Here is a 24,145-nt window from a genome sequence, read left to right as displayed (position 1 = left end):
TGGCAGCCGTTGAAGGAGCTTTGAAATGTCCCTGTAATTGTACAGGTGGTGAACATGAAGTTGTTCACGGGTGAAATGTCCCTGTAATTGAACAGGTGGTGAACATGAAGTTGTTCACGGGTGAAATGTCCCTGTAATTGAACAGGTGGTGAACATGAAGTTGTTCACGGGTGAAATGTCCCTGTAATTGAACAGGTGGTGAACATGAAGTTGTTCACGGGTGAAATGTCCCTGTAATTGAACAGGTGGTGAACATGAAGTTGTTCACGGGTGAAATGTCCCTGTAATTGAACAGGTGGTGAACATGAAGTTGTTCACGGGTGAAATGTACCTGTAATTGAACAGGTGGTGAACATGAAGTTGTTCACGAGTGAAATGTCCCTGTAATTGAACAGGTGGTGAACATAAAGTTGTTCACGGGTGAAATGTACCTGTTATTAAACAGGTGGTGAACAAAAGGTTGTTCACGGGTTAAGTATTCAATTGTCTACCTGTTCAGGAATTGATTGGAACTGTCCCTATAACTTTTATAGGTGGTGAACAAATGGTCGTTCACGGGTGAAGTGTTCAGTTGTCTAGCTGTTCACGAATTGGTTGGAACTGTCCCTATATATTTTATAGGTGGTGAACAAATGGTCGTTCACGGGTGAAGTGTTCAGTTGTCTAGCTGTTCACGAATTGGTTGGAAATGTCCCTATAACTTTTATAGGTGGTGAACAAATGGTTGTTCACGGGTAAATTATTCAATAGTCTAGCTGTTCAGAAATTGGTTGGAACTGTCCCTATACATTTTATAGGTGGTGAACAAATGGTCGTTCACGGGTGAAGTGTTCAGTTGTCTAGCTGTTCACGAATTGGTTGGAACTGTCCCTATAACTTTTATAGGTGGTGAACAAATAGTTGTTCACGGGTAAAGTGTTCAGTTGTCTAGCTGTTCACGAATTGGTTGGAACTGTCCCTATATATTTTATAGGTGGTGAACAAATAGTTGTTCACGGGTAAAGTGTTCAGTTGTCTAGCTGTTCACGAATTGGTTGGATCTGTCCCTATAACTTTTATAGGTGGTGAACAAAAGGTTGTTCACGTGTAAAGTGCTCATTTGGTGAGTTTTTATAAAGTGTTCAGTTGTCAAGGTGTTGACGAACTGGTTGGAATTGTCTCTATAATTATTATAGGTGGTGAACAAAAGGTTGTTCACGGGTGTCGTTCGGTTATCTAGCTGATCACGTTAATAAATCGAATTGTTTGTAACTGTTACAAAAGGTGAAAAGATGGATAGTTATATATAAATTGTTACTGTAGCTGTCGTTACAGATGATGGACAAATGTATTGACCACGGGTATCATTGTAACTGTGCTTGCAGATGGTTGGAAAAGCTTTTGCTCACTGATGTTAGTAACGATCATCATGATTCTATGTTCTCTAGGTCAGACAATATGAAAACACTGCTATAGAGATACAGGTAATGAATTGTTGTAAAAATTGACACTTGTTGTGATAATCCCATACGTTTTTCCGGAGATTTTTGTAGTTTTGGAAAGGTATGTTTGAATTTTGATTGAGATTTGTAGCGGTGATCATTACTTTGCAAACGTGTTGGTTTTAGTGGTGATATATATTTTCAATAATTTACATGTTCATCAAATTAGATCCAGCTGATGCCTAATGACTGTGACTGTAATTAATGGGTTATTCAAGTAAGATCAGTTTGAGGCATGATTTTCAGTGTCCATTAGGTCACCTAATTCAATATTCCAATTAGGAGTTACTAGTAAATAAGTCGGTTGAAATAAGAAGCAATAATAATAAACTTCAGTATATTTGGGGATTAAGTAACACGATTAATTTAATACTCATCGAACGAGATATAAGGCTAGTATGCAGATCGGAAGGAAAGGGGTCAAGAAACAGCTTTACGAACAGCAGAACAAAGGAGAGGGAGCGATTTCTTGGGGCTTTTCTTCACCCCTTCTGACTTGCTTGCGTTGCCGCTGCTGCCCATTTGATTTTTTTCTTGACCGGTTCCTTCCGAAGTGCGTATACCGCTATAATTAAAAGAAGCACAATCAAGCTTACATAAAAGAATGCCATGATAGTTAATTAGATATCGTTAGGGTGAAGTGAGATAAATAATATAACTGTGACTAAAATTTAGAAGATTCAAGAGAAAGCGATTTGTAATAATTTAAGCTACTTAGGCATGTTTTGTGATTCTGTGATTTATTGAGTAGTTCAAAGGTAGGGTGAAATGTTGGATAGTGGAGTTATTCACCATGAGTGAGTTGGGTACTGAATTTATGGTTGAAGAAAATGAATGTTTTATTATACATTTTTTTCATTGAAAAGAGCCTAAGGATGATGTTTGAAGTATCGAGTGCAGGAAGGCTTTAATATAGATCTACACTAGGATCTACATGAATACTCCAAGAAAGGCACACTTTAAACAACGTATATAATCTTATTTAAAGTAAATGAAAATGCTTCAATTTATTTCAAGGCATAAACGTAACCGAATAGGAAGTGTGGATGCTCTTGTAAGATATAGCCTAGTAGTGTGTTAAATCTAGTCACTTAAAGAGTAGTTATAGAGTATGAAGATAAGAGGTGTCACACTTGAAATATATAGACATTTATAATTGACCAAGTAAATGTTGGTTTTTGAAAATAATGATTTTTTTAATATTTGCCTTTAGAAAGATTATTAAACAGATATTACTAAAATTTTAGTTCTACTTTCAGTTATATATGCGATAACAGTCATGGTTATTAGATTAGATGGATTAGATTAAATATGCAAAAACAGTCATAGTCCATCCTTATCGATAGAAGCCCAGAATAGTGAACATTATACGCAGTTGATGAACTTCATGCGAAGTTATGATTTCAATGTGTTGGTAGTTTTGGTTTTAACATGAAGGGTACACATTTTGTCAAAGTTATATTAGAGAGTGTTAAACACACTCTAGAGATAAATATTGATAATGTAGAAGGAATGGGTGCATCGTGAGTTTCAGGCTTTGAATTACGGATAACTGCTATCAATTGACATTGTGGTCTATGTTGAGTCAAAACAAGTTGGATAAGTTAGGGATTGGAATTATAATCAAAAGGGATTTATGAAGGTGTTTTGTATCCAGGATGGTTGACCAGGAATTGTAATTCAAATTTCGTTACTACGAATTTTCACTAATTTGACGGTAGCTAAAAAACACTCAAACGTCAATAACCAGTTTGATGTTGCATTTCGAACTTATTGTTGGTTGATTTCCGACCAGTATATTTTCGTGTTTTTATACCTGTCATTCGTTCCATCTAGCGAATTCGATTTAAATAAATTGAATAACACTGTTTATGAATTCCAAATGATCCAAATCAGTTTTGTCATTGAGTAAAATGTTTGCTGTTATTATCTAATGTTGAAATGTGTAGATGGAACAAACCGAATAATTGAGAATCAGTTCCAGAATAATGTAAAGCTGTGAGTTTAAGAAAGTTAAGAAAGAAAGTAAAGTATGAAATCATACTGGAAGCCTTGTTCTCTTGTTCTTAAACAAAATTGAGATAGCTGGAATACTTGGTGTAAGGCTAATCAACTCTGGAAACTGGTTAAGTTATTTCACGATGAGGCTACGTCTTGTTCCAATAGGGTTTTGTTTAGGATAAACTGGAAAAGATAACAATGTAAAATATCTTTTAACCATGTCGTACAGGAATATGATCAACATTAACAATAATAAATGTAAAATGTATGTTGTCATAAAAAAAAACAAGGAGAGGAAGTAGTGTTATCAGAGCTACATTGAAATATGGTTTATCTGTTGAAATTACTTTCAGAGGTATCTGAACTTAAATTTAGACAAAGGCTATATTTGTTAGTTTTACTTATGTAAAATTGTGAGTCGAAAAACGACAAACGTTAGGACCAAAGAATATGCCTCAGGGGAAAATGAACTGCATGAGCCGGTAGGTTGTAAATTAAAGTTGTTGTTTTATTGGGTACGGTAATTTGTTCGTTATCAAGTCAATGAAGAAACTAAACGAAAATGAGGAAATGGTGGAAAATGGTAGTTTCATCAGACAGGTGAGAAGCAACCGTAAAACCACTGTAAGGTTCTATTTTTATCCAGTTTTATTTTGTACAACAGTGTTATAAAGGAGAGATCACTTAAACTGTACCTATGAACAAAATAACGAACTATGTTTGCACGTATCTCGTAAGTGTGGTTGTATTTGTAGGGTTCCACCAAAACCTTGTGGTGTGCTTGTGTGAGTGCAAGAAACGTAATGAAGCTCTACAGTCACATCTTTCAAATTAAATCAAAGGGGGGATTGTAGGGTCCTGCCCTCCGAGTGTGCAGCCCCTTGGCACAAGTTGTGGGAGAAGAGTGGTGAGCGAGAGAGAAAGGACACGAGGGAGTCAGTCTGGTACGACCAGCGAGCGAGAGCGCAGGGAGTGACGCGGTGGAACAACGCGAGTGCTACGGGTGGATTCGGGAGTGATGCTCCGGAACGGCCGGCGGAGGAACCGACGGAACGGACCGTAGGTCAGAGGGCGGTTGGGAGGAAGACCTGCAGCAATCCAGCTGCGTCCGGATCGTCGGGACTCCACAGATGTGATGGGTTTTGGGGAGGCTTGGGACTTGACAAATCAATTCCCGCAGCAGCCGAAATCCCCTCTCGACCGCCACCTACCCCTTTTTGCCTCGCCAGATGGGTTTCAAGCCATCGACCTTCCGCTTACAAAGCGAAAACCCGTACCACTAGACCACGGGAGCTCGGCATATAACAGCTTAATTTACAAAGCAACAAATATTAATTGATTTATCAGATGCCATTATGTTTTTGAAGCTTTTAAATGTGATTGAAAAGCTCTAATTGTATTATTACACTATAATTACTAAATGATAACCTCTTACCCAAGTATGTAGTATCATAATCAAAAAAAATAAAATAAATAAAAAAATATTGGTTATGTAGTCAGACCAGAGAGAAGGGAATTCTCTTTGGTCAGACTATATTTATGTGCCCTTTCAATTCAAATTTGACCAAATTTCATCCAGTTATTTCTGAAAAAAGTACACACAAAGTCATCTTTTACCCCGATAGCGAATGTCTTAGAGGTTTTCAGTTAAATCATTTTTTAGGAAAAAATTACGAGGTACATAAAAAGATTACAAATAGTAATCACTGTTTTTGCAGATCGAAAAAGAGTCACTAACAGTTTAACTTTTGTAACAAATAATCAACGATAATAACAATCTCTTACTTGGAACTCAACATGCGCATTTTGTTTACACCCAAAATTCAGAGTCGAGATAATCGTTCTCTCAAAATTTATTGAGGGCTCAGTGCCAAAATCGATAGAATAATGGTACCAACTCACACCATCATAACAAATGAGTTCATTCGTTAGTTGAATCAATAAATCTCCAACAACTGTCATACATCGACTTCTGACTTCTCCTTGGTCACCAAGCTGTGGTGGCTGAGGCAGCTAAGTCATTGGATTGATTTGTCAAAGGTCTCTGGTTCGATTCCCGTTGTCGACACTTTTGGTTTTTTGTTTGACGGATGAACTTTATTTGCAAATGAACCTCGAGAGAATAGTTGAGTATCGTGCAAGCAGTGGTGATGGGAAGGTGGATTTTTGTGGTGTTCTCTTTGTGCTATGTTCGTGTTCATGTTCGAGTCATGCATGCAGTGGGGGGTCATTGTGATAATTGATATTATTGCGCGTTAGTATCGTGTGGGCAGCAGGGCCAGGAAGATGGTTTTATTGTTGTGTTCGTTTTGTAATGTATTTGTATTTAAATCTAGCATGACTTTTTGTGGTCATGGTATGGTTTTGGTGGTGGTGGTGGTGGCGGTGTTAAAAAAAAACAAACGTTCAATTTACTAACATTGAGTCCAAAACCTCCCTACAAACATCTATACCACTAGGTGACGTAGAGATCTCTGCGCATTCTAGATAGATGTTTACTAACATACCTTCCAATCCCCGAGGTTAGCAAGGTACCGGCCAGGAGCCCCTTATCTTACTGGATAGTATTACACGCTCATCTAAAGAGGAAAACATGGTATCTCCCGTGTTGGAATATTGTAACCGGATGAGAGTCTAGTGCTATCATACGTTTAATTACAGTTAAACAGCAAGATAAGCGTTGTGCAGCCATCCGGAATTGTGCGACCTTTATTGCTAATGCTAATGCTAATGCTAATGAACCTCGAGAGAATAGTTCTATCGCCCATCTCGAGCTGTGTTCTCTGCGTCCGTGAATGGTACCACTATTCCCTCGACTCGAGACCATCATTCTCTCGGACTAGCGCTGCTAGTTTTGGGTGTATAACTGAGTACAAGAAAATCAAAGTGTTGCATTTAAAATTATTGAAACTAACAAAAAATGTCAAAAGAAGTTGCAACAAATTTGAAATAATCATTGATTGTTGAAGTTGATATTGATTTTAGGTAAACTATTTTGATATCGTTGCAAATTATCGTTGAACAAGTCTCAAGAATTCAGTACAAAAATGAACTAATAAAAACATGGAACAAAATATAGGATTTTAATTTATTTTTCAAATATTATAGATAAAAAAACAGAATCAAAATATTATCAACTGGTACGAATTTTCTCATACTGTATGTCCCACGCCAATATGACGGAAGGTGATAATCATTGCAAATCAATGTACCTTAAAAAAATGCAATATTTGTGACCTAGAAAATATTTTACTTGTGATTATTTGTTTTTTAAATTATATTTTAAGTTTTTTCATATATTTTTATGGAGGCGCAATATCATCCATATATCTTCGTTTCAGGTAAAGATTCACGAAGTATCGTGCGCCTCCTTTTAAAGTAAATAAAATTTAAAAATTAAAATAAATTAAAAATTTCCAGGTTAAAATATTTTCTATGTCACAGATATTTGAAAAGGACATCTTAAGCGTCCTTTCCACGAAGAAATTGTTTAGATACATTAATTTGCAATAATAATCTCCTTCAGCCATGGCGTGATGTCCATGTACGTTTAAAAAAAAAAAAAACAAAAAAAATATAATTTAAAAAACAAGGTACCTGTCACTGTGCTTCATACAAATGTCAGTCTAAAAGTGAGCAAATTGAATTTTAATGTTCAATAGATCATTAAGACCAGGTTTCTTTTAGTTATTCATTTAAAAATAACAGAATAATATTTAAATTTATTAGCTTTGAAAAAAATATTTTCAATTTTAAGCAAATAAATCCAAATTTACTTACAAAACTGTTCTTCTCAAAATGCCTCTAAAACTGAAGATATTTTTTGATTTCTGTTTCCGTAACGTATAAAACTTGTAACCTAGAAACTTTTTTTCCGTTTATTTACTTTACTTTTACTTAACATATTTTTCTTGAGAAAAACATTACGCTTATCCTATTTATCATTGTTTTGCAAATAATTAACTAATAATAGTTAACTAACTCTTGAAACATTTAAAAATATGTGGAGTCGGAGTCGGAGTCGGAGCCAACCATTTGTTGAAAGCTGGAGTCGGAGTCGGAGTCGGAGTCGGCTAGAGTTGGTAGGCCGGAGTCGGAGTCGGAGTCGGAGCCAACCATTTGTTCAAAGCCGGAGCCGGAGTCGGAGTCGGAGTCAGCTAATCTGAGAAAGCCGGAGTCGGAGTCGGAGTCGGAGTCGTTTGAAATATGACCCGACTCCGCAGCCCTGCCTAGAAGAATGCACCGTTGACCCAATTACGATAACATCAAACGAAATCACTAAAAACATGACAGATGGTGAACGAGAATGAAGTGCTTATTGCATGCCGCACTATATTCAAAGGATTCAGCCGAGTTACGTATGAAGTGTGCGGTGAGATGCACGACGCGACAATCGACAATCGCGACATGACTGCGCTTCTAGCGGTGAGTTGTTTTTCACAAACAGAGATCATTATTCAGGTTTACATCTCGGTGTAGTACTAAACTGTCTGGCTCGATTTCAACGCTTTGCGTTGTGACTGTTGGATTAGCTCCCATGAGAAATTGTTTACATCGATCACAGTCTAGACGAAATGTGTCCATTAAAACCTGTGAGGGGGGTTTGTTTGTGTTTTATTGAATTCTTTACTACGGTAATAAATGTGTGGCAGAAAAGACAACTAGTTTCTAGAAGGTAACAGATTCTACAGTTAAACAACCAAACTATCTTTATGTTAGAAACATGATCGAAATGAACCTTTGACATTGTCACATAACACTCAAAATCATAACCTACCCAATTTGGTCGTGAGTAACGCGTGACGTAACGTCCACTCGCACAAGTAACTTGAAAAAGACACCAAAACGTGCTCACACAGTGAGGCGTAAAATTGTTCGCTGTTTATAATTATGAGCCACATATTCAGTGTCACTATCGTAGCTCTCAAAGAGGCATTTTTTTATTCGAGAGTACTGGCGATTCTCTCCGGAGAGTGAACACGTTCACAACTAAGTAGTTCATTCATTCGAGAGTAACTCACACACGCGAGACGTTTCCAGAGCTGCAACATGTTTGTAAGCCAAGGCAACATGTTACACAACAATCGCCCGAAAGATTCACTGAGTGAGCGTCGCTCACTCGCGAGTTACTCGCTCGCGATTCATTTTTCCGCTCGTTCGTTCGTTCCTCGTTTTTCTCTCTCATTCATGGCTTGCTGCGTTACAAAGTTGTGTGTTGCGTTGTGTGCGATTGTTTGTAATCGTTTTACAGCATCGCCGCCTACTTTGTTTCTTCTTCTGGTCGTCTCTCTTCTCTCACGACGATTTTCCCGCTGATTTTGTCTCGCGACGACTCATTCTGAGGGCCCGCGGCGTGTATTATGTTACACGACCCTGCCTCCCCCACTCAACCCCCCACACACTTATGTAACCGATTTGGGTCCGTAATCGCAGAAATTACGCGCGCTCTCGACCAAGTCTTGCTGTTTTTTTCTTATTATGACTTAAATTTGTACACAACTTATGCCGGGTCAGCGGTTCAGGCCACCGTTGAATGATTGGGCTGTCCCACACCCCCGTAAAAGGGCTTAGGGTGGTGTTACGCGATAGCCTGCGCTCATTGAGCAAGGGGTGCTCGGTTATGCTGGATCTTTAACCTCATTTCGTAACAGTGATGTTGCATGATACAACTTGTATCTTGGTGATGATGCATACTTTCAATATGATGAAAGTATTAAACATATCTTTATTCGTGAATAATTGTTTAATTGAAAAGGACAAATACACGGAGAGACCGGCCAGGGCAAATCTAAGAAAATCTTGGTTAATTTAACTAAAAGTATGGGTTAATTTTTTACACAGCTTTTTTTCAACAATCGATTGTTGATTTTGTTAACCCAAAATTGCTGACCACCAGTAACTAAAATTAACTAAAAAAATAGTTGGAATTTCCATTTTCGTTGGTTAAATGGTCGAAAAAAAATCTAGCAGTCGACTGCTAGAATATTTTTTTCAGAAAATTAACTAATTTTTTTTTTTGTTTTAAGCTGAAATATTGTGGAATATTCTGTAAAAAACAGGCTGGGCCATACTTTTCAACTATTTTTCAACAATTTTTTTCGTTTTATTAACTGAAATATTTTTGCATGCTGCAAATTATTAGTGAATTATAACAAAACATTTCTTAATTAAACATAATTTATTTAAGTGTCGATATATATTTTCTTTAATTATCTAACGATACAGGCCGGGCTGAATTTCTAGCTATAATTTTAACTAATGTCTTACTTAAATACAGAAAAACATTCGTGCATGTAGGCAATAATTAGCTATTGTTAGCAATATTTTTATTGAATTTGCAGTAAATTTTATAATAATGCCTCACAAATTAATGCTGGGTGTTTTTATATTCGCATTTATTCTGCCTAAAATTTTAACTTTTTGTACTAATTTGTTTTTTTTTTGCATGAAGTTATTAAATTACATATCAAAATATCAAAACAAAACTTTTTATTATCTGTTATTATAAAACATGTAAAGTTTGATTAAAGTTTGAAAAAAATACGTTGCATAAATCTAAAAAAATAATAATAAAACATATTACAGATTTTGTTAAACATATTTATAAAAGATGTTTAATTTCTCGTGAATTCCTTGAAGATATTTCACCAAGTAAGTTATTATGTTTGTGCAATTCCCGTTGCTGCTTGCGGTGTCGACTTACCTCCCCAGTGGTTGGATGACGAAAGAGGGCGCGCCCAATGGCGGCCTTCTCAGCTCGCTTGGCCGGCGCTGCTACCAAGCGTCGCTGTCAAGCGTTACCCTTCCAACGAGGGGTGTGTTCATACCCACACATCTCTCCCCATCTCCAAAAAAAATGACAATAATTATTATTAACTGTCTAAGCTGGAGAAACAACAAAAGAAATAGAATCAAACAATCTTTTATAATTTTGTTATATTTTTAACAACTGTTTGGTCTGGCCTTTCAATCTGTGCCATTTCTGTTCATCTGTTCCTCTTGTTTCAATTTTCGCCTTGTTCCCCTTCACGGTACGGTGAACTTTCCCAAAATCCTTCTTCTCCTCCATCTCCACAACAAAAACAACATAATCCAGCTACAACTGACAGATGGTTTTTTGAAACGCACCAAAAAGCTCGAATCTGGTAAATGTTGTGAAAAAATCAAATCTAGGAAAGAAATAATATTAATACTACATCATCGAACCATATCACAAGTGAACACCGTTTTATCTACCTGTAGCGTTTTCTGAACCTCCAGTTCTTCCTCCACCAGTCGTACGTAATCCTGCAGATAAGATGGAACCTGTTTCTTCCTGGATGGACGAGCTCCCTGTCCCGGTTGGGCTAGTTTGGGAGAACAGCTCCGCTGGTCGATTCCTGCAGGTTGAAGTTGAGCAGCTGGCCGTGTTTCCTCCGATGAAGTGTCCTGAACATCTTGCTCAGGTTGAAGTGGAATCGCAGATGTACCTGGCCGCGACGTTTCTCCGTACATAACCGGATTGTGTGGTGAACTCGAACGGTCGTTCCTCCCAGAATTGGATGAACCAGACGACGTACTCGAACGCGCGATATTTCTGGGTTGAGGTGGATCGGGAGATTCGCCTCGCCACTTTCGAACCTGCTTCGTCTGGGAAACATGTCTCTTGATGCGAAGACCCTCGTCGTCTTCCAGGATGAGATTTCCGTTCGTTTGCTCGATTACGGTGTATTTAGTTGAGCCGAACTTACAGTCTCCTTTCGAACGTGTCTGCTTCTGTACGATCACTTTGTCGCCTGGCTTGATGCTGCATTCGCGAGCTCCCCGCCGGGCATCCTCGCGTTCCTTACCTCTTAGTTTTGCCTCCCGGTCTCTCTCGTTGATGGCCTCCTCGTCCAGATGTACTTTCTTGCTGACCAGTAGAGGCAAATTGCGCCTAATCTTCCTTCCGGACATCATTTCCTCTGGGGGAATCTTGGTGATCGAGTGAGCTGACGAATTGTGGGCTCTGACCGCGGCTTGAAGTTCCCCCTCAAAAGAGATTCCATTTAGAGCAGCGGAGGCCATGGCCTTGTTGACCAGCTTCATGTAACACTCGGCCATTCCGTTTTGCCGGGGAAACAGTGGTGTCGAGAAGATTGGTTCGATTCCTCGTTCCAGACAGTAGTTTTTATAGTCATCTCCGTTAAACGGCGGGCCGTTATCGGACTTAATTGCTCTCGGGAAACCTTCTTTCTCGAAGATTTCGTCAAAAATCCGCTTGGTGCTTTCAAAGTTAGTTGATTTCACTGGCCGAGCATATACGAATCGAGACCTGTACTCCACCAACACCAAGATGTACACTCCTCCAAACTTGGCGTACGGCCCGTTGAAGTCCACGGCCAGCATCTCCCATACCGATTTTGGAGCAAATATTCTGATCAGCGGCGTGGTCTTTTCAGGTCTCCCATTCATCGCGCACGTCCGGCAGGACTTAACCCAATCCTCGGCATCTTTCGCCATCCCAGGCCACCACACTCGTTCGCGAAGGATGCTCTTCAGTTTTGCTACCAGCGGGTGACCCTCGTGTGCAACGGCCAAGGCTTTGCGGCGCAGCGATTCCGGAACCACGACACAACCCAACTTCGCCACGATGCCGTTCTTCGCGTAGAGATCTCTTTCAACTAGCTGGTATCTGTGCAGCTCCCGTGGCCACTCTCCGGTTTCCAGAGCCCGCGGTATGAGCGAAAGTACGGGATCCCGCGCAGTAGCATCCCGAACTTCCTGTTCCGTTAGAAATCTGGTGTCAATCGCATCGATCTTTGCGACCTCCCACGGGCTTTCGCCGTCATCGAACGGGTCGTCCACGCCGACGTAAAGCCGGGACGACGGATCTGCGATATTGAACCTGCCTTCAATGTACTCCACGGTTATGCGATACGGGCTTAATCTTAAAGCCCAACCATCCGCCCTGGTCAGAGCTCGCTTAGAGTGCTCGCGCGTTCTGTTCAAGATGAAAGCCACCCCTCGAGCGTCAGTCCTAAGCGTGAAGCGCCTGCCCAGGAGATAAAACGAGAAATACTCTACAGCCCAAACCGCAGCAAGCGCCTCTCGTTGATTTTGAGCGTACCTCCGCTCTGTTGAATCCAAAGCCTTCGATGCAAACGAAATAATGCGCGGGCTTCCGGATCGAGGTTCCTGCACCAAAACGGCGCCCAGCGCGGTCGGAGAAGCATCGGTGTAGAGTACCGTTTTATCCGAGTCTGAGAAGAACCCCAACGTGACTGCGCAATGGGAGATACGTGCCTTTGTGTGTTCAAAAGCGGCAGATTGTTCCGGACCCCACTTCCACGTCTTGGTAGATGCTACCTCCCACAGCGGACCAGTAAGCTCGGCAAAGTTCTGGATGTAAGGGCTGATGAAAGACGCCAGCCCAAGAAAACTCCGTAGCTCTGAAGCCGTCGCGGGCTGCCGGAACTGCTGCACGTGCTTGATCTTGCAACTATCCACGTGGAAGCCGGATTCGTCTAGTTCATGTCCAAGGAATTTCACCCGCACTCGATCGAACTCGCACTTTGCCGGGTTCAACGTTAGGTTGTTAGTCTTTAGGACATGCAGCACCCTGGCGACCGTTTCTCGTAAGCCCTCAAGCGTCTCTCCAAAGATTAAGATGTCATCGATGTAAATAATGACGTTTTTTATCCCTTTCAGGATGCGGACCATCTCCCGCTGAAAGATTTCTGGGGCAGCGTTCACGCCGAAAAGAAGCCGGCAGAAGCGGTACATCCCTTCTTCGCTCAAAAAGGTGGTCAAATCGCGCGATTCTTCTGCCAACTCCAGGTGGTAGTACGCGCTAGTTAAATCAAGCTTGGTGAAGTATCTCGCATTGTTTAGCTTAACCTTCATATCCTGCAGTAACGGGAGCCTAAAATACTCGCGCTTGATGGCTCGGTTAGGCGCTTTCATGTTAACCACCAACCTGAAGTCGTCTTTCCCTTTTGGGACCGCAGACATCCCGCTGATCCAGTTGGGGGCCGATGTCACCTCTTCAATTATACCCCTTTCTAACATTTCGCGGAGCCGTTGTCTGGCACCCTCGCGGAATGCCGCGGGTACATTGTAGTACGCGTTCTTTTCGGGCGTCACCGATCGATCAACGGTGAACTTCACCTTAACTCCGGGCATCTTAGGGAAAGTATTCCGCCCCCCGACTGCTCGGCAAGCGTTTGTTTCCAGTCCGACTCGCAAAAGTTGCAAATCGCTTGCAGTCGCTCGCCCGAGAAGTGAACGAGTGCCGCCTGGGACAACAAGAAATTCAGCGCGCACTGTTGGTCCGGGGACTGTGGCGACCTTCACCTCCGCTTCAAGGATCATCTCTACCTTCAACGGTTCTTTCGAAGCGTACGCAATAAGACTCGCGGTTCTTGAGGGCTTTACCGCTCGGATCGATGCGCGGCCGCAGTCGGCGTCGCGGCGAAGTCTTTCCCAATCCGCACCCCCAATTATGTTGACGTCCGCCCCCGAATCCACCATGAACTTGATAGGTTCCGACGAGCCCACACTGCAGTCAAAGAGGACATCGCTCAGGGACAAGGTATTTACACGCTGTAGAGAAGAACATATTATAGAAAATTAAAAAAAAAAATGTTTCTATTTGATGAGTTGTTTTCGGACTCAATAATACAACACGCAAGGTCAATGTAGGCGTCCTTTCGCAATGGTTTATTCAATTAAAATTGAATTTCTTCATACCTGGTCGCGAGAATTTCCTCGTTCGGTTTGGCGGGCGAACCCCTTCGATCCGGAAGAAGGACAGGTAGAAGCAAAGTGTCCTACACAATCGCACCTCCAGCATCTCTTGTCCGCCGCAGGGCAGGGTTCTTGGTCGCCATGGTCGTTGCGGCAGTTGGAACATCCCTTTCGCTTGTTCGGCGCCCAGGCCGGCCGGTGTCCGTTCTTCCATTGTTCATTTCCCTCACTGCGCCGGACGTCCCTCCCGCGTGAGCCCTGCCCGCGCGTTTCGTCCGAACCTCGCCCGTATCCTCGTGTGTCGCTGGTGCTGCGTCCGTATCCGCGTGTTTCGCTGAAACCTCGTCCAAATCCCCGCGTGTCACCGGAGCTTCGCCCATATCTGCGTGTTTCACCGGAGCTCTTCCCGTATCCGCGAGATGTTTGCTCGCGCTCGCTGTAGCCTTTCGGGCGTCCGTTGGAGCTCTGCCCCCGTGAACGATAAGAATCCCCCGCTGATTCGACAGCAAACGATTCCTGCATCAGCGCACCTCTTGCTTGTGCTTCCTTGGCCAATGCTTCTCGCTTCCTGCTGGCAAGGTTTTCTGCGCGGTGTGCGTTGCTGACCAGTTCCCCCAGTGCGTGGTTGTGGATTCTTGCGTGTTCTGCCAAACCTTGATCGATCATTCCCTTTAAAAACTGCGACCGCACAAACCGCTCTTCGTCGCCCGCGTGGTAGCCGCACGCAGTGACCTTTGACCTGAGCCTGGCAACAAACTTCATAACCGGTTCTTCGGGCCCCTGTTTCATCTCTCCGAATGCGTCATGTTCTGCTGAGGCGTCAGTCATTGACCGGAAATACGCAGCAATGTTCTTGATCATAGTCTCGTAGCACTCGGGATCATCAAGACTCGGGCGTAACCCGTTGGTACGCACAATCTCTTGCAGGTCGTCACCTACCGCCAGGTACAAGAGCTTGGCTTTTTGAGCCGAGTCATTGACGCGGTACAGAGACAACGAAAGATTAAACTTCTCGATGTAAGCGGTGAAGGTCTCCCAGATCATACCATGTGGCACGTTCTTTGGGAATTGTGGCAGGCTGTCCACCCGGACCATGTTAACTGGACTTGCTGAAGACGTCGATGGGTCGGAAGCTGCTAACCAGGAGGCATCCGCTGGCGGACCTTCGTTGATCTTACGCCTCTCCACCAATGTACCCGCAATGTTTGTCAACACTTTTTCGACAGCAGATATACGATCGTCGAGACCAGCCGGCACGGCAACTGCTTCAGGAGCCCCAGGTGTTTCCGGTGACGTGTTCCTCATCTGGAGGTCATGTACCGCAGGATCCATTGACCCTCCCTCATGGTTTGCGTTGCTTTCTGGGTCTTCCATTCGTTCACCGGTGTTATCCGCTTCGTCCCAGTCCGAGCTAAGACCGCATTCCGAATCGAAACCCCAATCCTCCGGGGGCCATTTCACAAATCTTCCACCTCTGTAGCGCTTCATGTTTTTTCTTCTGAAAGTAAACCAATTGAAATATTCTTCGTTTACATCGTTTTTCCCATTTTATTAACTTTTAACTTTTATAAAAGAACACCATCCGGGCAGCCTTTCAGCGAATTCATTGTGTTCAGTCGTCTGCTGGTCTCACAAGCCATGTGGGCCTTTCAGTGAGTATTTGAGGGTCGTTGCGGCCTTTCAGTGAGTTCACAAGCCAGAAGGGCCTTTCAGTGAGAGCTCACAAGCCGTTGTTGTCTATCGCCGGGCTCACAAGCCAGATAGGCCTTTCAGTGAGTATTTGTGGATCGTTGCGGCCTTTCAGTTAGTTCACAAGCCAGAAGGGCCTTTCAGTGAGAGCTCACAAGCCGTTGTTGTCTATCGCCGGGCTCACAAGCCAGATAGGCCTTTCAGTGAGTATTTGTGGATCGTTGCGGCCTTTCAGTGAGTTCACAAGCCAGAAGGGCCTTTCAGTGAGAGCTCACAAGCCGTTGTTGTCTATCGCTGGGCTCACAAGCCAGATAGGCCTTTCAGTGAGTATTTGAGGGTCGTTGCGGCCTTTCAGTGAGTTCACAAGCCAGAAGGGCCTTTCAGTGAGAGCTCACAAGCCGTTGTTGTCTATCGCCGGGCTCACAAGCCAGATAGGCCTTTCAGTGAGTATTTGTGGATCGTTGCGGCCTTTCAGTGAGTTCACAAGCCAGAAGGGCCTTTCAGTGAGAGCTCACAAGCCGTTGTTGTCTATCGCTGGGCTCACAAGCCAGATAGGCCTTTCAGTGAGTATTTGAGGGTCGTTGCGGCCTTTCAGTGAGTTCACAAGCCAGAAGGGCCTTTCAGTGAGAGCTCACAAGCCGTTGTTATCTATCGCCGGGCTCACAAGCCAGATAGGCCTTTCAGTGAGTATTTGAGGGTCGTTGCGGCCTTTCAGTGAGTTCACAAGCCAGAAGGGCCTTTCAGTGAGAGCTCACAAGCCGTTGTTGTCTATCGCTAGGCTCACAAGCCAGGTGGGCCTTTCAGTGAGTATTTGTGGGTCGTTGCGGCCTTTCAGTGAGTTCACAAGCCAGAAGGGCCTTTCAGTGAGAGCTCACAAGCCGTTGTTGTCTATCGCTGGGCTCACAAGTCAGATGATCCACCATAATTTGTCGGAATTTTTCAATTAGTATCGACAAAACATCACAAAATGTTTCATTTAAAAAAAAAAAAAAAATCAGACGCAAATCACACTAAACCTCTAATAACTCTTAGTCAAAAGGTAGCATAATTTTTCTATCATCGTCGGCTCACGCCATTTTACACCCCAGCCCAAGAGAGGGATAGAAAAAAAAGATGGCGAAACCAAGATTACACACTTGACAAAATTCTGCCCACATTTCTGCATCATGAAAACCCACAAACCGCACATTCCTCAAACAAAAATGGAATACCAGTCAAAATGTGGTGAGAAAGAAAAAAACTAAATTTTAAACAATAATCAGCTCCTGGCAGGATTCGCCATTTGTGCAATTCACGTTGCTGCTCGCGGTGTCGACTTACCTCCCCAGTGGTTGGATGACGAAAGAGGACGCGCCCAATGGCGGCCTTCTCAGCTCGCTTGGCCGGCGCTGCTACCAAGCGTCGCTGTCAAGCGTTACCCTTCCAACGAGGGGTGTGTTCATACCCACACAATGTTGTATAAAATTAAGTGTTGTATTCACTTACCATCACTGTGCAATCATCCGATAAGTCATCATCATCTACAACGGTCTCAGGTTTAGTTATTTTTCACACAGAATTTACACCAAAACGAACCATTTGCTGCAAATAGACATATAAAATTTATTAGTAATTTGATACAAAATCCTTAATTTTGTCTATAAACTGAAAAAAGGATCGTAAATAAATGTAATTATAATGAGGAAAGAAGAAATATCAATAATGCTCCGTTTCCTGAAAACAATATTTTGAGTTTTACTTACCAGTTTATTTAGCAGTCTTCTATTAACAGCATTTTTAAAATATTTCTATCTTCTTTTGTATATCTTTTATAAATTTTATTTTTTAGACATTTCCCATCATCTCATTTTTATTTTGATATTATGTGTACTTATTTCCATATATTTTATGGTTGATGATTCTGAAAAAAATGGTTCATTAAAATTGTATCCATCGTAAGCACGAAGGTTTTTGATTATTCAGTTTTCTAATTAAAATCACAACAGATAAATTGTTATGTAAAAATAAATCCATACTTACTTAGATTAACCAACCTTTTGTTAAATTTGCCCGTGCAAGTATTGTCGTGCAAGAGTTCGCCCGCCTCTTCCTTTCACTGCCCTTCCCTTTCCTTAAAACATTGTCATGAAGTCCCCTCGCATCAGAGGTCCTCATTGCGAATGTCCTCGTCTTGTTCTTCATAGTTTATCACCTGCAAAGAAATCATCAACAAACTTACTCACCAATTGCACCTCCACAGTTGCAACAGTGTTCACTTCGATTTGCACTTCAACATTAGCCAAATAGTGTGATTTTCACCTTTCACATTCTCTCACTTCACAATCAACAACACAAACTCAACAAATCGACCGCTCTTGTTCGAATCCTGACTTCAAATGACAAACGTAAACAAACCCAAGTTCATCTTTTAAATAATCAACCAATTGATATTTACATTTAACCAAAAAAAAATCTTGATTTTTCTAAAACCAAAGCTAACAGTCGAGCACGTTCATTCGAGTTCGGGAAATCTGTTAGCTTTTTGCCTTTAGCATTTTCAACAAACAGGTTATTAAATTATTACTGAATTTTGGTTGATTCAACTGAAAATTGGCCGTAACAAGTACGTTTTTGTGAAATTTACGAAAGTAAAATCAACAATTTTAATTGTTAAAATTTCTGGGCACAGTCTCTCCGTGTAACATTGTAATCTATTTCGATTTTAGTCCTCCCACACTCAAACCTAACAAAAATCTTCCCCACAAAGTCATGACAAACAAAATCAACAAAGCCACGATGTGACACGCCGCACGTAACCAGAACGCAGAACTACGATGGAAAAATAGGCAGCAAGATGCAACGCAAAACACTTGTTGTTTTCCTTACCGGAGTTGTTTTTATTTTTTCGTTTCGTTGTAATTCCGGCCATAATGGATTACGTGAACGCGAAGAAGGGGTGGGGGAGGTGTATTTGTGGCACTCGGAATAACTTCCAGAAAGTTACATGATCGGACTCACGTTCTTGACGATTCGTGTTTTGTTGTTATATTGTAGGAAGAGCAAAATGGAAAATTGAATCAAAAGAAACGTAAGAGTAATGTATTTTTTCGTAGGGTAATTGACATGAATGATTTTATTTACTTTGGTTTCCTGTTCTCAAAATTAGACACTTAAAACGATTGTATTTTGAACATTATTTTGAGTTATACAATAATCTCCATACTTAAATCAAATTTAAAAGAAAAGGCTCCCATAATTTACCAACATCATATTGAATTTTTTGGACCACCTGCCAAATTTGATTGCCTTCAAAATTCAAAATCGTCGTATTCAAAATTTGAATACAAATTTGAGCTCATAGGTCAAGGGTAAGTGCAGTAAAATGGAGCATAAAGTAAAACTTTAGAAATTCTTAATTATTTTTTACCTTACTTATTTTTCAAGTTAGTTAATTCCCTAAAACATAAATAAATAAATATCAATACGAGATTTATAATCTGCAAGCTGAATCATTTGTTCAGACGAAAAAAAAAAATCAAGGAAATATGAAAAAAGTTAAACAAAAGTAATTACTATCACACTAAGATTGCTATACCGAATTCGGTAGTTGAAAAATCAAATTCATCGGTCAAAATTAATTTGATTGAACCGAAAATTGATTAAACGATAAACAATGATTAATTTAATTCCCAAAATTCGGTAAGATTTTACCGAATTCGGTAAAAAATAAGGGGTTTATTTTTCAAGGCAGGAGAGGAGTTAGCGTCGTCAGCATTCATTTTGTTAGGTAGCTGATGAAGTTAGATTTTTTATAGCGTCATATTCTCTTTTGGAAATCATTATTGCTGCTCAGTTAATAATTGCATTTAACTAACAAAAAAAAAATGTACAAGAATCGAAATCTGTTAAAAAGCTAATTTTTTTTTCATAATTTCAAAATTATTGTTAGGTCCATGCAGATTTTTTCCAATGTTATCTTCATAACTTAATTCTATTGAAGTTATGAAGATAACATTGGAAAAAATCTGCATGTAATCAACTGAAAACTATTTTTGATGCATTTTCCTGCATTGCTCATATGTTTTGAATGATTGTACATTTTGGTTTGTCAACTTAGGAGCGAGTCCACGAACAACCCGAGCATGGGTAAATAGCAAGGGAAATGCGTAATAATACCTTTCTCTGGTATTAATACCAAATTTTGGTATTCCTGGATCCTTTAAAATTCGTCTTAAGGATTATACAAGAGCAAAATGTGCTATCATACCAATTTAAGGTACTGTTTTGATATTGCAAAATTGCAGAATTTGTCAATGGTCGAACACCACATTTTGGTATTCTTTGGTATTATTTGTAAGAAGAAACAACGACGCTATTATACATTGTAATATTCATCAATGTTACACATGTTTTATTCTCTTTGAAAACACTTGTTTAAAAATAAAGAACAATGATTCAATGATTCGCCCGCCCGTGTGGATCAATCGTACCGCGCACTGGACTCACAATCCAGAGGTCGCCGGTTCGAATCCCGCGGCGGGCGCTCTAAAATTCTTTGTGTAAATATGGGTATTCGGCGCCATCGCTCCGTACCATACTTTCATACACTTAGGAGCCCAGGGCGGCGAAGTCCTTGTAGATAAAAAGGAAGACACTAGTGGTTGGTACTAGCAATGGTGGCCGACAGCTATAAAGTCAACTTCGTTTTTTTTTTCGATTCTTTAGTAAAGAATTATTTTGACAATAGTTGTTTTTAGAATTTCTAATTTATTGTAGTTTTTTTGAATTTATAATTAGAAAATATTTAATTCAAAACTCTTTAAAAAATCATTGAATTGAATGGCAAAAAATTAAAAGAACAATCGATCCAAATATGTTTGCACTTAAAACTTGAAAAAAAACGTTACTTAATCCACCCTTAGGTGGTTGGTGCCTTCCTCACATTCGTTGGAAAGGTCATTTCATTACCTATCAAAAAAAAGGTCGCATGATATATTTGGACAACGTTTTCATCAAAATATCTGAGATCTGTCCTCCAAAAAGTGTATAAATAACACTTAACTTTTGATAGGGTTGTCAGATCTTCAATGTTTTGGACGCGTTGGGAAGGTCTTTTAAATACCTGTCTAAAAATGTATAACATGCCAGGTTTTCTTACAAAAACCACCCTTTTTACAATCTTCCGGACTTTTGTTAAAATCGTTTTTTAGCATAACTTTTGAAGTACTTAACTAAACCGCATAATTTTTAATAGCGACTTATGGGACCCCAAGACGGATCGAATGACGCCAAAACGGACAAAATCGGTTCAGCCAATGTCAAGATAATCGAGTGACATTTTTTTTATCAACATCCCATCACACACACAGGCATTTACTCAGAATTTGATTCGTCGATAGGTATACATGAAGGTGGGTCTTGGAGGTCTAATTGAGAAGTTCAGTTTTCGAGTGATTTTATAGTCTTTCCTCAGTAAGGTGAGGAAGGTTTTAATGAAATGAAAAAAATAATCTTAATAATAAATTTCTGAATCGATCAAAAATGTTCATTAAAATTAACCGATATTTTTCATGCGGTCCGCGAGTCTGAGGCAAATTGCTGAAACAGCCCGCGAGGTGCAGCTGGTTGAGGACCATTACACTGTGGTCCATATCGCAAAATTAAGTCAAAAATGGATTTTCCGAAAAATTGTGCAGTTTTGTACCTTTGTTGTCTTCAGAAGAGTTGTTGAAAATAGAAAGGGGAAACTTGTTATTTTGTTGAAAATCAGGGTGGTTCACGTATAGGGTGATTTTGAAAATCTAATTTTTAGGAATGTTTTTGGGATTTTTATTTTGTCTTCAAGCCAAATTGTTGGGCTTCCAATCCAAGCAACTTTGTCCAAAACACCAACATTTTACCTCGCAATCTATGCCTTTGTTGGAACCCTAACGTCTCTAGTGTTCCACGGTCTAAATCTAAGTAAACAAAGAACCCCTCGCCAAAGCAATGTGGTGAATAACTCATTGTCACTCCACACAAAACAAACACAACGTAGGGAAGTATTGTTATTTGTTACGAATTCAATCTGTGATAATTAACCTGTAAGCAAAAGTGAAAATAAACGATCTCTTCTAATCCAACCTCCGAGAAGGCAAGTTGCCTCTCTCGGAGCACCTGAAACCCTTGAGTTTTACTTACCTGGAAGTCTGGTCCGCCGCTACTTACCGTCCACTGGAGTTGTCCGCTGCTGCATCGATGGGATCCTGGAACCTGCAAAGAAATGGTGGGTCGTCCGCAGTTTTCTGAGTCGGCCCCCTGGCCGAACAGCCTTCTACGACCAAATTTCAAAAAAAGCATTAGAGCAAACCTTCAAAAATCAGTTTGTTGACGTAGCAATTGAGGGTTATTTTAGAGTAAAGTGATGTTCGGGGCACATTGGAAGCTCTAAAAAATAATAAATTGCTTAATATTTTGAATAGTTAATTTGGGCTCAAAAGTTACATTCATTTTAATGTAAAATTATTCCGAATTTGAAACATAAATATCTCCAAGAGGTGCAGGCCTTATTTTGAGCGCAAGGTTACATTCAAAAGGGGTGATTAAGCACTGCAAGCGTTGGAAAAATCTCTGGTGTATTTTTCTTTAAACTCAATATTTGAAAATTGAAAATTTTCAAGGGAAAGGTGTATGGGACCATCCTAACAAAATTCAAAAATTGTCAAACCAATTTTGCCTTCCTCACTGAGGTAAGGCTATAATCCTGCTCTAAAAATGAACTTTTTATTAAAAGCTCGAAGACCCACCTTCATATATACATATCGACTCAGAATCGAAAACTGAACAAATGTCTGTGTGTGTGTATGTGTGTGTGTGTGTATGTGTGTGTGTGTATGTATGTATGTGTTCAAAAATCTTGCCAAGTTTTCTCAGCACTGGCTGAACCGATTTTGATCGAACCAGTTGCATTCGACTTGGTTTAGGGTCCCATACATCGCTATTGAATTGTTTGAAGTTTCGATAAGTAGTTCAAAAGTTATGTATAAAAATGTGTTTTCACATAAATCCGGATCTCAATTATATGCATGTAAACGATGTCCGGATCCATCATCCGACCCATCGTTGGTTAGGTAATCGAGAGACCTTTCCAACGAGTCCACAACATTGAAGATCTGGCAACCCTGTCTCGAGTTAAGACCACTTAAGTGATATTTATGTACTTTTTTGAAGCCGGGTCTCACTTAAATGCATGTAAACGATGTCCGGATCCATCATCCGACCCATCGTTGATTAGATAATCAAGAGACCTTTCCAACGAGTCCACAACATTTAAGATCTGGCAACCCTGTCTCGAGATATGACCACTTAAGTGATATTTATGTACTTTTTTGAAGCCGGATCTCACTTAAATGTATGTAAACGATGTCCGGATCCATCATCCGACCCATCGTTGGTTAGATAATCAAGAGACCTTTCCAACGAGTCCACAACATCGAAGATCTGGCAACCCTGTCTCGAGTTATGACCACTTAAGTGATATTTATGTACTTTTTTGAAGCCGGATCTCACTTAAATGCATGTAAACGATGTCCGAATCCATCATCCAACCCATCATTGGTTAGATAATCAAGAGACCTTTCCAACGAGTCCACAACATTGAAGATCTGGCGACTCTGTCTCGAGTTATGACCACTTTAGTGATATTTATGTATTTTTTTTGAAGCCGGATCTCACTTAAATGCATGTAAACGATGTCCGGATCCATCATCCAACCCATCATTGGTTAGATAATCAAGAGACCTTTCCAACGAGTCCACAACATTGAAGATCTGGCGACTCTGTCTCGAGTTATGACCACTTTAGTGATATTTATGTATTTTTTTTGAAGCCGGATCTCACTTAAATGCATGTAAACGATGTCCGGATGCATCATTCGACCCATCGTTGGTTAGGTTATCAAGAGACCTTTCCAACGAGTCCACAACATCGAAGATCTGGCAACCCTGTCTCGAGTTATGACCACTTAAGTGATATTTATGTACTTTTTTGAAGCCGGGTCTCACTTAAATGTATGTAAATGATGTCCGGATCCATCATCCGACCCATCGTTGATTAGATAATCAAGAGACCTTTCCAACGAGTCCACAACATTGAAGATCTGGCAACCCTGTCTCGAGTTATGACCACTTAAGTGATATTTATGTACTTTTTTGAAGCCGGGTCTCACTTAAATGTATGTAAATGATGTCCGGATCCATCATCCGACCCATCGTTGATTAGATAATCAAGAGACCTTTCCAACGAGTCCA

This window comes from Culex pipiens, chromosome 3 (assembly GCF_016801865.2).
Source record: "Culex pipiens pallens isolate TS chromosome 3, TS_CPP_V2, whole genome shotgun sequence".
Lineage (NCBI taxonomy): Eukaryota > Metazoa > Arthropoda > Insecta > Diptera > Culicidae > Culex > Culex pipiens.
The sequence above is the reverse complement of the archived record's forward strand: the minus strand, read 5'-3'. Positions refer to the sequence as shown.